Below are 8,965 nucleotides of genomic sequence, written 5' to 3'. Positions count from 1 at the left end.
ACTGTCACGATCCGGGACGAACAAAGGGACCAGAGCTAAGTGCCCACACACACATTTATTTTCACCTTTATTATTTCCCTTGTCTGTAATTGAGTCCGTATGGAGGGTCCCTCATTTATGATTTTTTTATTTTGTTGTGCATTCTTTGTGACTGGCATTTCTTCAATAAAGCCGCTATTTTTGTACATTTTAAATCCGCGTCGGTCTTGCTTGATTAAACTCCAATGGAAGCCGTCCAGGTAAGTTCGTCAATCTCCTTTCCCTTGCATGTAAAGAACACCGCCATTGTTGACTGAACGCCTCAGAGTGTAAGCTCGATCGGCAATCCGTCCGAGACCAGTCTTTATCGGCACGGACAGGACAATACACTGCCTGGGTTTTTGTGTCAGATTTTCATTGGCTTTGTTTGGGTCAATTGTTATTCACAATGAGGGTCCCCGAAAAAAATAATCATTTGTTGAATAATCATAAGGTTTAATCAAGCCTTTCAAAACACATGTTAATCAAGCGTTACGTTACCTAATCAAGCGTTGTTACGCATGATACAAAAAAAAAAAAAGTAGCATGACGTAATTTTTGAACTGTCCCATCATTTTTGAACTGCCCCATCATTTTTGAACTGCCCCATATTTAGGTTAAGCAATCTGTGACCGTGTGAAGAATTAGGTCGTACTGATTTAACCGTGGGGAGGGTGACATGGATAAGTGGTGGCGATGTAATTTTTTAAATTGAGTATTAAATGTGTGTTTCCCAATCATGCTGTTCATCTTTTAAGAGTGCTTTGAATGCATGCTTGCCAATTGGCCCATCACCAGATTTTGTCACAGGTTGTGACTACAATGCAGTCATTGTTATTTTTAAACACTATTAAAATGAAGCTTACCCCTTGAGGAAGTTTAGACAGCCAACATTTGATTTAAATCCAGTAAAAACACTTTACAATTGCACAATAATTTCAGACAAATTGTGATTTATTAACACGATATTTTGGAATTGTCTTTGCAGAGAAACAAGTGAAGTCGGTTTCTTGTTCCAAGTGTTCAGAGTTGTTCTACTCGGACGCTTCTATCATCGAGGATACGACACCGTCGTTGTGTCAGGACATTGATAAATTTGACAGCATGTCCAACAATTGTCAAAGTTGTATGAAGACCCTGAATCACATCCAAAGGAATAAGTGGCCACACAAGTGTTCCATGTGCGACAAGGCCTTTGGTTTTTCATTGGGATTAAAAATACATCAGAGAATTCACACTGGTGAGACGTCTCACCAGTGTTCTATCTGCAACAAGGCCTTCTCTCTTACATCAGAATTGAAAATACATCGAAGAACACATGTCAGAGAGAAGCCCTTCATTTGCTCTGTTTGTGAAAAGGCCTTCGCCAAGAGAACAACGTTAAAACGCCATCAACGAATACACACAGGAGAGAAACCATTCAAGTGTGCTGTTTGCAGCAAGGGATTCGCAAGTTTATCGAACCTACATGAACATCAAATAATACACAAAGGAGAGAAGCTCCACAAGTGTTCCGTGTGCAACAAAGCATTTGCACTTTTATCAGTTTTAAAAATGCATCAAAGACTACATACCGGAGAAAAGCCCTTCACTTGCTCTGTTTGTCACAAGGCCTTCGCTCAAAGAAAAACGTTAAAGACTCATGAATGCGTACACACAGAGGAGCATCCCTACAAGTGTTACGTGTGCAGCAAGTCCTTTGTTCGTTCATCAGGATTGAAAATACATCAAAAAATCCGCACTGGAGAGAAACCTCACAAGTGTCCAGTGTGTCACCAGGCATTTGTTTTTCCATCAGGATTGAAAATGCATCAAATAATCCACACCGGAGAGAAGCCCTACCAGTGTTCTGTTTGCAACAAGACCTTCGCTCGTTTAGCAAACCTACATGGACATCAGAGAACGCATACGGGAGAGAAACCATTTAAGTGTTCCTTGTGTCCGAAGGCCTTTACTCAATCAAATCATTTAAAGAAGCATCAAAGAACACATAATGGAGAGAAACCCCACAAGTGTTCTGGTTGCAGCAAGGCATTCGAATTTTTATCAGACTTGAACAGACATCAAAGGCTACACACTGGAGAAAAGCCATACGAATGTTCTACCTGTAACAAGGTGTTTGCTCGTTCATCAGGTTTAAATACACATCAAAAAATACACACTAGACCCCATAAGTGTTGCGTGTGTAAAAGGGCATTTGCCTTTTTGTCAGAAATTGAAACGCATCAAAAAATACATACCGGAGAGAAGCGCTTTGATTGCTCTGTGTGTAGAAAGGCCTTCACTCACAGAGCAGCGTTAAATAATCATCAACGAATACATACGCTTCAAGTGTTCTGTGTGTCGGAAGGCCTTCACTCACAGAACAACGTTAAATAGTCATCAACTAATACATACCTGAGAGAAGTCTCACAAGTGTTCTGTGTGTCAGAAGGCCTTCACTCACAGAACAACGTTAAATCGTCATAAACGAAAACATACCGGAGAGAAGTCTCACAAGTGTCCTGTGTGTCAGAAGGCCTTCCTTCGCAAAGAATTGTTTAACAGTCATCAAAGAGTGCATACTGGAGAGAAGCCCTTCAATTGCTCTATGTGTCACAAGGCCTTCACTCACAAAACATTGTTAAATTGTCATCAACGAATACATACCGGAGAGAGGCCCTTCAATTGCTCTGTGTGTCACAAGGCCTTCACTCACAAAACATTGTTAAATCGTCATCAACGAATACATACCGGAGAGAAGCCCTTCGATTGTTCTGTGTGTCACAAGTCGTTCGCTTGCAGAAAAACGTCAAAAAACCATCAAAGAAGACACACTGGAGAGATGCCCTACGCGTGTGCTGTTTGCAGCAAGGGATTTGCTTTTTCATCAGGTTTGAAAATGCATCAAATAACACACACCGGAGAGAAGACTCACAAGTGTTCCTTCTGTCACAAGGCCTTCATGTACAGAAAAACGTTGATAAGCCATCAACAAATACACACAGGAGAGAAGCCGTACAAGTGTGCTGTTTGCAGCAAGGGATTTGCTTTTTCATCAGGTTTGAAAATACATCAAACAATTCACACTGGAGAGAAGCCGTACAAGTGTTCTGTTTGCAACAAGGGATTTGCTATTTCATCAGGATTGAAAATGCATCAAAGAATCCACACCGGAGAAAAGCCTTTCGATTATGCTGTGTGTCACAAGGCCTTCACGTACAGAAAAACGTTAATAAGCCATCAAAAAACACATTCCGGAGAGAAGCCATACACGTGTGCTGTTTGCAGCAAGGGATTTGCTTTTTCATCAGGGTTGAAAATACATCAAACAATTCACATTGGAGAGCAGCCCTACACGTGTTCTGTGTGCAACAAGGCCTTCTCTCTTCTATCAGTATTGAAAATACATGAAAGAGTCCATACCGGAGAGAAGCCTTTCAATTGCTCTGTGTGCAACAAGGCCTTCAAACAAAGAAAAACGTTAAAAAGCCATCAAATAATACACACAGGTGAGCACCTTTAAAAGTGTTCTGTGTGTAACAAGGCATTTGCAAGTTTGTCATACCTTCAGGGACATCAGAGAATACACACTGGAGAAAAGCCATATGAGTGTTCTACCTGCAACAAGATGTTTCGTCGTTCATCACATTTAAGTCAACATCAAAAAGTACACACGAGAGAAATACACACAATAAACAATAAAGATACAAGAGAGACACAATGTGCACACATAACTTAACGCAGATAGTGGAGAAGCTGTACACGTATTCAATATGTCACAATAGTGTGGGAACCAACTTCAAGGAGAAAGCATCTGAAAATGCAAAGCCCGTCCGCATCCGCTTGTATTCAGACGTCTTTTTCTATTTCCGTATGCTAAAAATAACGAAAACATGAAAAAAAATTACAAAGTGAATATTGATGATTTTATTCAGCCTTGACCTTTGAGCTTTAGATCTAAAAAACAACAATCTGCTTCTAGCTTTTGTTTGCTGAACCACTATTTTGACCCAATATGCAAATTCTTAAAATTTCAGGTCAATTGGACAAAAATTGACGATTTGATGAAACCTTGACCTTTGATCTTAATAAAACAAAAAATCTTTTGTTTGGTGAACCAATTCAGTGACCCAATATGCAAAGTCTTAAAAATTTAGGTCAATCGGATGAAAATGTACTTTATGTGATGCTGATATTTGACCTTTTGACAATTAATAATTTCTCTTCTCCATATTGTCATTATAAAAGTTTGGTGAAAATTTGATGACAATAGCCCAAATGGTAAAAAGGTTACGGCCTGGACAGTCACACGCACACACAGACAGACAGACAGAGAGACACGCACAGAAGTTATTGCAAAACCCCATCTCCAGCTGTGCAAGGGACAGGGCTAATAAAGTGGCTTATATTGTGATACTGTTCACGTATCAGTGTATGTAACCTTAAAACTACTTATTTGGCTCAAGTTGTTTTTGGGACGAGGGGACCTTTGGGGACGAGAAATGCCTGGTTGTCATTCTCTGAAGCTTTACACACCCGACTTGTGAGCGTATTAATGTGGCTTGTTGTGTATGCGATTCGCGATATTTAAAAATTTCATAATTTCTGGGTACAGGCACTAACATTTACTGTCCCTAATGCATATAAAACCATCCATCACTGCAGCTCAGTCTTGCCGGTCCATCACGGCTGCCCAGACCTGCCGGTCCGTCACTGCAGCTCAGACCTGCCGGTCCATCACGGCTGCTCAGACGTGCCGGTCCGTCACTGCAGGTCAGTCTTGCCGGTCCATCACGGCTGCTCAGGCTTGCCGGTCCGTCATGGCATCTCAGACCTGCCGGTCCTTCACTGCAGCTTAGTCCTGCCGGTCCGTCACAGCAGCTCAGACCTGCCGGTCCATCACTGCAGCTCAATCCTGCTGGTCGTTCACTGCAGCTCAGTCCTCCCTGTCCTCCAAAATGTACACATTGCTCCCCGTTGACCCCTAAAAAACAACAACCAGACATTACCCCTGGATCCGTGAGTCAGCTGCTGGCTTCAACAAAATAATGCACCACAATAATAGATCTATCGTTATTGGCACGGCAGGACTGAAGTTCCATTCTGGCAGGCCAATTCAACCATACAGATTTTTATTTCTGATGCTGATGATGCAGTGCCTCCTGTTCCCAGTAAGCTGGTACTCATTATGCAGACCTTTGGAAGCGTGACTGGCTGAGTCAATCCACCTTGTTATATAACGGCAAGACATTGGCTCAAACTCAACACCCTGAGATTTTAAGCCAGGAACCTTAACCGTCAAACCAACCCCAGGCTTAACCCAACAGCGAGAGCAGCTTCACATGTGGAGTTCATGTATGCGGTCAATGCTGAGCAGAACTTTATATGAGTCTGGGCGCCACAAGTACTCTTACCTCCATTAATCGACGAAGCCTTGCCACAGTTTGATTGTTTATCGATTGTTGAAATGTAATTCATTTATTGCTGAGATTGTATGATTTTCATTATTTAATAAAGTATCTTGTTTTTCTCACTGGACACACCATTTCTACCTTCCATCCATCATTCCATCTGGTCACAATTGGAGATCAACAACCAAGACACCAAAATAAGGAAACTTCTAACTATTCATAAGATATTCTGACAAAAGCAATACATTCCGAGGTTTTACTTGCTGAGAAGAGAAGGAGGAGGTGGTCTGATGGAGCTGATCCACGTGCACAGAACAGCGTGTGTAAAACTAGCGGAGTATGTGAAAAGTTCAACAGACTAATGAATTCGATTTGTACATGAGCAAGAAAACAACAAATCAGAAAAGCTATCCTAATCCATTTCGCAACAAACTTCCAAAAACAGGTGCAACTGCAGGATATTACACAGGAAAACGAAACAGAAACAAAATTAATACAGCCCCAATTATCGCAAAGAAGAAAAGGGAAAACTATAAAAAATAAATATCAGCAGATATACTCTGACAAATGGGAGAATGACAAAAGAGCAGGAAGATTGAAAAAAGAGCTTGACAGAACAGGGATGCACAAGGAAAGCTCATTGGAATGGCGAGGAAGAGGTCAAATTAATTGGGATGGATAATGAGTCATCATAAATGTCCAAGACCAGGGACACGACTCTGATGGTTTTAAGAAAGTGGTGGGATTGAGCCAATCTGAAAAATGCAGGTTTTGTGGAGTAGAAACGGAGTACCAGTGATCTCCTTTGGGGATGTAAAAAACTCATGTCGGAACAGTTGTACACAGAAAGACATGGCAGCGTTTGTAGAGTAATCCACTGGCACATCTGCAAACATTTCAACATTCCGGTTCCAGAACAATCATGGAAATGCAAACCAAATCCGATCATTGTAAAATGAGAGCAGAAGGACAATGGGGGTTCTTGGACACATTCAATTTAACATTGAAGTCAATGGGGAAAGTTGTGGAAACTTATTGACTCACACCCCCTCTCTTGAAAAATGACACCCTTTTTCTCCCTCTTTTAACTTATTAACTCTCCCCATTTTTCATTATACTCGTACAGAGACCCAACGAATATTTATGTTTCATTTTTAGGTAATAGCTTAATTTTCTTAAAAGCAGAATCACCATCTGAAATATTGAAAAATATTATATTAGAATTTGACTTTGGATGTCTTTTGTGAGCTAATATGAAAAGATATACTTCTCTTAATGACCTCATCTGACCTCCTAAGCCCCGCACACTTTTTACTCAGCCCCACACACTTTTTGCGAAGCCCCGCCCACTTCCCCATAAGACCCATCCACTTTCCATAAGCCCCACCCACTTCTATAAACCCCACCCACTATTACATAATTTCCAGTTCAGCCTATGCCAGGCTTGCCCAGGGAATTCTTATATAAAGGGTGGAAACACAGGCTAAATTTAAACTCCTGCTTCTCTTGAGAATGGACTACTGTGCCCGAGGTTCACAAATCTATGACCTTGCATGGTCAATGGACCGTTCAGCGGACAGGCACAGGGTTCTCGTCAATGGCTTGTGACCAGGCAATCGAGCAAACTCTGAACAGAGATTCAAAAACACTAGGGGGGTTGACAGGAATTACCTTGAATCTTGGTGCTGTCCAAAGATGGATACTGAGCCAAAATGAACGGGCGGCCATTGTCCGCCAATGCGAAGCTATGACTGATACTTCTCGAGAGCATCAGGTCAGGAAGGAATTCGGCCACAGCAGAATTATCGCCGACGAAAAGTCAGTCGGAAACATCGTGTCAGTCATCGAGTCTATGCAGAATCCCTTTGATTCCCACCTTACAGAACTGACAAGCATCAGTTCAGGTGTTGTGGCCAGCAGTGAGGTCCAACACGACCTGATCTCAGCCAATGAGATTGGTGAGAGGAGCATGTACGAATTCGTTGACAACCGTTTGATAAATCCGTCAGTAGATTTCTTTGCACCCCTCAAGGTTGAAGCTGAAAACATTTTCAAATCTGGGGAAATCGAAGGCAAAAACAAAGTCAGGTAAGGAGATCATGTTACACAATGACGAGCAGTTATTTTCTAGACTGCTTATTATTGCACAGAACAGGAACATCGATCTGCGTGAGATTCTGTGCTATTCACCGTCTACTGTCTCGCTGCCACTTGCGACAGCTGATGGCTCCATGGCAAAGACAACGAAGTCCGCCTTACTTGATGCAATTGAAAGCTCCAAGGACTACTTGGTTTCAACAGTCCCTGATGATGGTGCCCTAATCATCGATGGTACGGGCCTTCTGCATAGCATGCGACATTCAGTTTCGAGTTTTGGCGAACTCGCCGATGCTGTCCTGTCTCGACTCATCCAGCTGATGAAGAAGCTGAAATGCAATCGGGTGGACTTTGTCACCGACACACACCCAGCTATCAGCGTGAAAAATGCTGAGAGGACGCGTCGTGGCGATGGTGGGAATCAGACGTTCTGCACAGGGCCGACTTTAGAGCATTGTCGGCCCCGGGCAAAGCAATCCACTGGGGCCCCTTCCCACGCACCCACGGGAATAAAAATGTAAACGGTCAATACAATTAAACCTATAGATTTATTGGAACTTTCAACAAAATCAATGTTTAAACATTTTAAAAAAACATGCTGCAAAGCGAGGATTAATCAACACAAACTTTTGAACAATATAACATAAGCCTTGAAAAAAACAAACATTTCAACATATAAATGATAATAATTGGGACACCGTACAGAGGGAGATGGTGCAGTCTGAATTATTTATTATTGTGCAAACGTTTGCGAAATTTCTTTGCAGAGAATTGATTTATAATTGGATTGAAGTCAATGGTCTTCAGGATGTCATTTTCCATGCACATGAGTGAAAGCCAGTTCAAACGCTGCCGCCGCATTGTGCTGCGAAGCTGATTCTTTGTGAGCTTCAATCTTGCAAATGAACGTTCCCCTGTACAGTTGGTCACCATCATGCACATGAACACTCTGAGTGCAATTTCAACATTGGGAAACACAGATTTCAAGTTGTACGAAATTATTTTTCTGACCAACGCAGGGAGAGTCTCACAATTTTCATCAAGAACCATATCGTGCTTGAGTTGCTGGCATTCATTTAGTTTTAGAAGAACACCATAATCAAGGTCTTTGTGATACACATGAGCCAAGTGTTCACACTTTTTGTTTAACTCATCAGAACCAATCCTTTTCAATTGACTGAAGAAGGAAAACAGATTTCCAATCCATGAATAAGCATCTGCACGTTTTGTCAGGTCAGAGTTCAGAGTCCAGAACAGGAAGGAATGTTTCCACCCTGAACTTTTCACTTTTGTTTCGAAGTATCTCTTCTTCTGATCCATCATATGTAGTAAGAATGGAAGATGCTCACTATTCACAATTCACAAAAGTGACAAGACAAATAGTTGGCGCTGTGAAATGCTGATGGCGCTTGCTAGAATAAATTTGAGATAAGTACGTGACGTTATTCAAGATTCAA

General features: G+C 41.7%; 1 pseudogene; it reads left to right on the top strand.

Annotated features, from left to right (window-relative positions):
- The first annotated feature begins 224 nt into the window (after positions 1-224).
- On the top strand, positions 225-3,739 carry LOC137428548 (uncharacterized; annotated as a pseudogene).
- The last annotated feature ends 5,226 nt before the right edge of the window (positions 3,740-8,965 follow it).

Source organism: Myxine glutinosa, chromosome 5, assembly GCF_964187855.1.
Source record: "Myxine glutinosa chromosome 5, kmMyxGlut1.1, whole genome shotgun sequence".
Taxonomy (NCBI): Eukaryota; Metazoa; Chordata; class Myxini; order Myxiniformes; family Myxinidae; genus Myxine; species Myxine glutinosa.
This window is presented reverse-complemented; position numbering and strand designations above follow the sequence as displayed.